Below are 8,555 nucleotides of genomic sequence, written 5' to 3'. Positions count from 1 at the left end.
GGGACATAGAGAGTGAATGGTCACAGGTGGATTTTGTTCATCTTTCTCCGAGTCATGGGAGCAGGCTAGTAGAGCCTTGTAAACTCTCCTTGGTGACAATGTGGATATGGAAATAGATGAGGAATTTTTTCAGAGGTAATATTTATTAAAACTGTGCTATGAATGGAACATTTATTTTCTTTTTCCCACCGGTTTTATTTTAAAATCTGCCCTAGAAAGACAAATGGGACAAATAGCAAATCCCTCCCTTTGTGGTGTTGAGAATCTCTTGAGGTGGGGAGGCTAGCACCGTGAGTTCCAGGCTTCCCTTTGTTGCTGAGTGACCTCTGACTTTCAACTTGGACCTTGTATTAAGACCTCACTCCAGGCTGGGCCCAGTGGCTCATGCCTATAATCCTAGCACTCTGGGAGGCCACAGCAGGTGGATTGCTTGAGTTCGAGACCAGCCTGAGCAAGAGCAAGACCCTGTCTCTACCGAAAATAGAAAACTAGCTGGACATTGTGGTGGGCACCTGTAGACCCAGATACTCAGGAGCTGAGGCAAGGGGATCACTGGAGCTGGCAAGTTTGCAGTTGCTGTGAGCTATGACACTATAGCACTCTACCCAGGGCAGCAGAGTGAGATTCAAAAAAAAAAAAAAGACGTCACTCTGTGGTTCATTTCCCACCAGTACAAGTGTGGTGGAGGATGAACTCCTGCAAAGTCCGGTGGGAGACCCGCAAATGAACTTACTATGACAAGGTCGCAAAGATCTCACTTGAGCTGTCTATTTTGACATCTCTGGCGTGGACTGGATTTCTCCTTCATTAAGCCATCACCGACTTCTGGTGCCAGCTTCTTGAGGCCAACATAAAGGGTAACGTGTGTCTCATTAGACAGAGTGAAAATGGAGCACCCCCAGAATAGTCTCACATCACAGTTAGGTTTTTTAGCTACAAAACCAGATTTACATTAAAACAGAGAAATGTGCAAAACGATATGAAAATAGAAAGCATATTGTGTGCTACCGTTTTTAATAAGTAGGTTAGCTCTCTAGAATTGTGAAGTTTAGAAGAGTTAAGAGACTAAATAATTTAGCACGACAGTCTTATCACCTGACCTGGTGTTGGCCCTGGTATCAGGGTGCTGTCTGAGGTCAAGATCTGATGTGATTCTTCTCGCTAATAATTTTTTTCCTTGCTGTTAGAATTCAACCTTCCTTCCCTAATATTTAACCTTTCCTCTGATACTTAGGAAAATTCTAAAATATTTTGAATTGTGAACTGAAACTAAATCTTTAGATTAAAAAAAAAAATTCAGTCCCACTCTCAAGAGCAATACTTTGTTCACATTGCCAGTCATACCTAGCTTTCCTGGCCTTAATTGTCTATTTTCTAGGGTTCCAGCTGGAGGCCTTTAGGTGCCTGAATGGAAATTGTCAGGGTAATTGCTTTTCCTAAAGGTAAAGTTATGTTAAAATGGTTATCTTCATATGGGGAGAAGACAGAAAGGTTGATGGTGTCCAGGTAGAAGGACATGAGAAGGATTCTATTAGCTGTCTCTTCTCTGCCGTCTTCTATCTGCTGTTAGCAACATATAAGGTCAAACACTCTGCCAGAGAAATATGTGAGACCAGTACAGTTTCACTGGATGAGTCTGCTTTAGATGCTTAGATGGTGTTTTTCTGTGAATGAGTTACAAGGTCTTTTCAGATGTAGCCGTTATCTTTAGCAGGAATAGAATTTTTTTTTTCCATTTCTCTTTCTCTGTCGTTTACTGCTTCTGTGTTCTCAGAAGTGGATTTTTCCATTCTCCTGTGCATACGTATGTCATATGTACAGTCTCTCATCATACTGAGTTTTTTTTTTTTTTGAGACAGCCTCAAGCTGTCACCCTGGGTAGAGTGCTATGGCATCACAGCTCACAGCAACCTCCAACTCCGAGGCTTAAGCGATTCTCTTGCCCCAGCCTCCCAAGTAGCTGGGACTGCAGGCACCTACCACAACGCCCAGCTATTTTTTGGTTGCAGTCGTCATTGTTGTTGGCAGGCCTGGGCTGGATTTGAACCCACCAGCTCAGGTATATGTGGCTGGTGCCTTAGCCTCTTGAGCTGCAGGCGCTGAGCCGGTCATATGGATTTTGAGTTGTGGGAAATTGGTATTGAGCTTTCTGAGATAGATGACACCCAAGGACAGGGACATATTAAGAATATATGCTCATAGTAAGTCTCATCACTCCTTCTTATGTAGGTATTATCTCTTCAACAGAAATGTTCTCTTCCTCCTGGTAGGATTGCCAGAGAAATACAAGATGTACCATTTGGATTTGTACTTTCCCTGCTTCCTGTGCTAGATTACACTTCAGTGTCCTTTGCAGTTGCATGTGGCTCTGTGACTGAGTCCTACCAGTGGAATGCTTGTGGACATGATGGGCCACTTGTAGGACTAGCCCATACAAACCTCCCGCATATGCTCCTACATGCCCTTTCTCCCCTTTTGTTGGTTAGAAGAGAGAAAACTTCTAGGGTGACCTTGGACGCCACATGTTGAAAATGGCAGAGCATGTGTTGGACTTGACTGCACAGAAGACCTTCCTACTAACCTTCTCACTTTCCCTGTACTGTTACATGAACAAAAAATAATACTTTGCCATCTATTACATTTGTTGCTTAAGTAGCCTACTTAACCGATAAATATATGCAGTGGGTGAAACCATTTTGTTGGTAAGTAAATTACTCAACAGAGAGAAAAGTTAGCATGGAACAGCTGACTGAATAAGATGGGAATTATTCATAATTTCCAAAAGCAATTCAATACGAGTGTCTCAGTAAGCTTTTGCTATGAAATAAATAACTCTAAAACTTAGTATTTTAAAACAATGATCATTTTCTTAACTCTCTCAAGTTCTGCAAGTCAGAAACCTGGGAAGGGCTCAGCTGATCAGGATAATATTCACTGTTTAGTTCAATTCAAAAGATATGTAAGGTGGAAGCCCATCTTTATGATTTGTGCTGTGAAGGGAAGTCAGGAAACTAAGTGGCATGATTCTGGCTGGCAAGAAGTATACAATATTGCTAGACCTGCACACCCAGAAAGGTACAAAATAATATGTGGCTGGTGCCTTGGCTTCTTGAGCTGCAGGCACTGAGCCGGTCATATGGACACCTAGTTAAGGTATGAGAATCGTTCATTTAGTGCATCTTTAAGTATCTACCATGTGCCAGGCAGTCTACTAGGCACTAGGTATACAGCTATAAACCAAACAAAGAATCCTTTGTTTCATTGTGTTATCACAAGGACATTTGCACCAGGATGTTTATTGCAGCTCAGTTCACAATTGCTAAGATGTGGAAGCAGCCCAAGTGCACATCAACCCATGAATGGATTCACAAACTGTGGTAAATGTATACCATGGAGTATGATTCAGCCATGAGAAAAGATGGAGATTTGACATCTTTTGTGTTTACCTGGAGGGAGTTGGAACACATTCTTCTTAGTAAAGTATCTCAGGAATGGGGACAAATGTATCCATTCCAGTCAATACTAATATGAAACCAATATATAAACAACTACACCCCCACCCAAAAGAAAAAACACTAGTCTAGTAAGGGGGAGAGGAGAGGAGGAAGAGGAGAGGAAGGAGAGAGGATGACTGGAGGGATCTCACTTAATGTGCACAGTGTGAGGGTGTTCAGCAGGCCCCCTGGGGGAAGGGCTCAGCTACAACTAGATCTTTACCTTAGAAATGAAAACAATGGCTCAGCACCTGTGGCTCAAGCGGCTAAGGCGCCAGCCACATACACCTAAGGTGGCGGGTTCGAATCCCTAGCCCGGGCCCGCCAAACAACAATGATGGCTGCAACCAAAAAATGGCCAGGCGTTGTGGCGGGCGCCTGTGGTCCCAGCTACTTGGGAGGCGGAGGCAGGAGACTCGCTTGAGCCCAGGAGTTGGAGGTTGCTGTGAGCTGTGATGCCACGGCACTCTGCCCAGGGGGATAGCTTGAGGCTCCGTCTCAAAAAAAAAAAAAAAGAAATGTAAACAATGAAACCTGAATATTTGTACCCTCATATTAATCTGAAATTAAAAATAAAATAAAATGTTTCTAGAAAATAGTCTCTTTCAGGAGTCCCTGTGAAACAGGAAACAAACAATAAAGAAGTTAATTACAGGGGGTCATGGTGTATGGCACACCTCTTGGGGGCAGGACACAAGTATAAGAGGGACTTTATCTGACAAATGCAATCAGTGTAACCTAATTCTTTGTACCTGCAATGAATCCCAAACAATAAAAAAAAAGTTAATTACATAGGATAATAGAAGATGATAAGTGTTATGGAGAATAAACAGGGGAAGGAGTGTAGGAAGTGTGTGTAATTAAAAATAATTTGAAAAAAAGAGTTCAGTTTTTTTATTGAACATGTTATAAAAGAGATTTAATTAAGAAGGCCCAAATCCATGTCATCATCAGACTCCTCAGATTCTCCTTTCTTGGCTCCTCTCTGGCGGTGGTGGAGGGGCACAGCCTTCTGTTGATGCAGCTGCAAGCCCACTGTCCCCTGCTTGCATGTGAGGCTCCAGATGTCAACATTGGCCAGGGCCTCTGCAAATATGCCCAGCGCAAAATGTTCAGCACATATGCCAGCTGTGTCATGAAGGCCTTGATCTTATCTTCTGTGATGATCACTTCATTATGGCACAGAATGAGGGCCGAGTAGATGCAGGTCAGCCTGGGCAGAGGCCACAGTGCAGGTGAGTGTGGGGACAGTGCTGCTGGGTGCAGGGTGGTCATAGGGTGAAGTGAGAGCCTCTCACCCCAGTGTGGCCTTAGCTTCCTTGAAAGAGCCAGATACTATGGTGGCAGAAGAGCAAAGATAATTTTAAATACAGTGGTCAAGTACAGTGTTCCTGAGAAAGTAAGATTTGAGAAAAGACTTAAAAAGGAGGTGAGAGGATAAACTTTATGACCATTTTAAGGATGAGTGTTTCAGGCACAGGGAAGAGCAAGTGAGAAAGCCAAAAGGAAGGAATGTGTTGGGTATTTTTAGGGATCAACAGGCAAGTCTTTATGGCTGTAGCAAAGGCAGTGAAGCAGAGAATTGGAGGCAAAGCTGGAGTAAAGACAGAATGGGGCTGGAGAGCCAGGAATGAGGACCTTGTAGGTCTTTGGAAGAGCTCTGGCTTTTATTTATTTATTTATTTAGACAGAGTCTCACTACGTTGCCCTCGGTAGAGTGCCGTGGTGTTATAGCTCACAGGAACCTCAAACTCTTGGGCTTAAGCAATTCTCTTTCCTCAGCCTCCCAAATAGCTGGGACCACAGGTGCCTGCCACAATGCTCAGCTATTTTTATTTTTTACTGTTGTTACAGTTGTTTAGCTGTTGTTGTTCAGCTGGCCCAGGCTGGGTTTGAACCCACCACACTTGGTGTACATGGCTGGGGCCATAACCATTGTGCTACGGGCGTGGAGCCAGCTCTGGCTTTTAGTCTGGGTAAGATAGAAAAACTTGGAGAGCTCTGAGTAGAGGATGACATGTCAAACAAGATTGCTTTGGCTCCTGCATTGGGAATAGTTATTAGCAGGGTGAGGATAGAAGTGGGGAGGCCAGACAGAAAGCCATGGTCATAATCTAGACACTTAAGGTTGTTTGCATTGACCAGGGTGCAATAGTACAAAAGATGAGAAATAACCAGATTTTGAAGATAGAGGCAGTAGGATTTCTTGATAGAATCCAGTATGTGGTGTGAGAGAAAGGGGGAAGTTAAGAATGACCATGTTTTTTGGCTTGAGTCACTTGAAGAGTGAGATTTTCATTACTTGGGATAGTTAAGAAATAGGATCGATCAAGTGCTAAGGGGAAGATCGAATGTTTGTATCCTGTTGGAATAGCCAAACAGAGAGGGAAAAATGATGCAGTCAACAAGAGAAAATTGTAACTGAGTAAGGAAGAAAGAGTAGAGTCTAGTGTAAGGTGACCAGATGTCTCACTTTTGGCAAGATAGTCCTGATTTTTAACAGTTTGTCCTGTGTCTTGTGGCATTTTAAAAAAGCCTGATTTTTGGAAAGAATTCACGACAAGCTAGGGAACAGCGGGAGAATGGGAAGGGAATATAGGTTTTCAGCTGCTGAAAAGGTTAATGTAACTCCATTTGGGAATGAAGAGGTTAATGTAACTTAGGTTGGGAACTAAGAGGTTAATGTAACTTCATTTGGAAATGAAAAGGCTAATGTAAACTCCCTATTCCCCTCCTGGGCAAGGTTGCCCAGTGAAATCGGTATCAGAAAGAGACTTCTCCCTCCCTTGCTTCTAGGCAAAGACAATTAGCTCAGAAGGAGCCAAACTGTCTGGAACAAACAAGTAGTCCCCGCGCCCCCCCCCACCCACCAAGGTGACCAGACGTCCCGCTTTTGGTGGGACAGTCCTGATTTTTAACAATTTGTCCCGCATCCCACGGTGTTTTAAAAAAGTCCAATTTTTGGAAAGAATGCACAACAAGCTAGGCAACGCGGGAGAACAGGAAGGGAATATATACGGTTTTTGGCTGCCATGTGGCTATTTCACCAGGATATGAATTTTATATTATTTTTGTTAATTTTATAATGTTAAACTTTAATAATAACAAATAATTGTTGAGAACTGATTATTGAGAACTGCTTATCAAAGTTTGCATTGTTGTCAGGCCCTACCCCCCGAGGCCCCACCTCCCCCGGCAATGGTGTCCCGCTTGACCAATGTTAAAATCTGGTCACCTTAGTCTAGTGCACACATGGAGATGCTGGTCCTATGCAGGAGTTTGGATGGTCCATCTACACAGCACTAGGAAAAGAAGAGTACATGGTGTAGAAGCTGGTGAGCTAATATCTAAGATGAAGAGAGACAAAAGAATTTCTTTTCTGATTGTTTCTATGTTCTTTTTTTTTTTTTTTTTTGAGACGGAGCCTCAAGCTGTCCCCCTGGGTAGAGTACCATGGCATCACGCTCACAGCAACCTCCAACTCCTGGGCTCAAGCGAGTCTCCTGCCTCAGCCTCCCAAGTAGCTGGGACTACAGGCACCAGCCACAATGCCTGGCCATTTTTTGGTTGCAGCCATCATTGTTGTTTGGAGGGCCAGGGCTGGGGATTCGAACCCGCCACCTTAGGTGTATGTGGCTGGCGCCTTAGCTGCTTGAGCCACAGGTGCCGAGCCTGTTTCTATGTTCTTAGTGAACATGAATCAAAAAGGATGAGCTGGCTCGGCACCCGTAGCACAGTGCTTACAGTGTCCAACACATACACCTAGGCTGGCGAGTTTGAACTCAGCCTGGACCACCTAAACAACAATGACAACTGTAACAAAAAATAGCCCAGCATTATTGTGGGCACTTGTAGTCCCAGCTACTTGGGAGGTTGAGGCAAGATTGCTTAAGCCCAAGAGTTTGAGGTTGCTGTGAGCTGTGATGCTACAGCACTCTACCCAGGGTAACATAATGAAACTCTGTCTCAAAAAAAAAAAAAAAAAAGATGAGCTTTTCTAAGGTTTGTATTTCTCATGCAAAATAAAGGGAAGAGACCATGGATGTGAAATGGACAAAGTTTGCCTTAGGACACATTCACTCTGGGGTGTCCGTCAGGCCTGTCTTCTCTTCCTGCCTGACCCCCGGATCCTCCTCTAAAGCTGGACAGTCATTTCTTCTAAGAGATAGTTGATGGCTTGAGGTTTTATGGTCTTCTCTAAGTGCTGTTTTCCATCCATGTAATACTCAGAGATCCCATAAGAATGCCTTCAGACTGGTAGAATTTTGGAGTCATTGCAAGCTTCTTGAGGGTAGGAATATTTTTATTTTAGACTCTCCTGACACAGCAAGATCATGACTGCCTATTACCAAGGCAGCCTCCATACAGAGATGGTTGTACTCTGTCTTACCATTAGGTGCCATATAGGAGTGTATTATATATCTTAAAGGAGACTTATTTTTAAGAAAGTGTAACTTACACACAGTAAAATGCACTATTGAAAGCAGCAAACAGTTTCTCAAATTTGTTTGACAAATATATGCAACCCTGTAACCATCAGCATAGTCTAGATAGCCTCCACATGCCTCTATTCCCTTGCAGTCTGTCCCCTCCCCACCCTTGGCCCTGTGCTGCTTCTGTCACAGGTTAGTTTTGTTTTCTCTAGGATGTCCTATAAATGGGTTCAGATAATTTGTAATCTTTTGTGTTTGGCTTATTGTTGCCATAGATCGTGGCACACGCTTTGAGCAAACAAAATTCATCTCATGTACCTACTTGCTGTAAGAACTAAACATTTGTTGATAAACTGCAATTTAGTGTACTGAATGAATCCTTAGCTAACAATAACCCTTGTGACCATGGTGGCCTGGTATGTGACATTCTGTTCTTAAAGTCAGAAAGAAATGTTTTCTGTTTTAATAAGCTTGGTTGGCTCGGCGCCTATAGCTCTCAACCGGCTAAGGCGCCAGCCACGTACACCTAAGGTGGCGGGTTCGAATCCCCAGCCCAGACCCGCCAAACAACAATGATGGCTGCAACCAAAAAATGGCCAGGCGTTGTGGTGAGCGCCTGTGGTCCCAG

This window comes from Otolemur garnettii, unplaced genomic scaffold, assembly GCF_000181295.1.
Source record: "Otolemur garnettii isolate 467f Iridium unplaced genomic scaffold, OtoGar3 scaffold00016, whole genome shotgun sequence".
NCBI lineage: Eukaryota > Metazoa > Chordata > Mammalia > Primates > Galagidae > Otolemur > Otolemur garnettii.
This window is presented reverse-complemented; position numbering follows the sequence as displayed.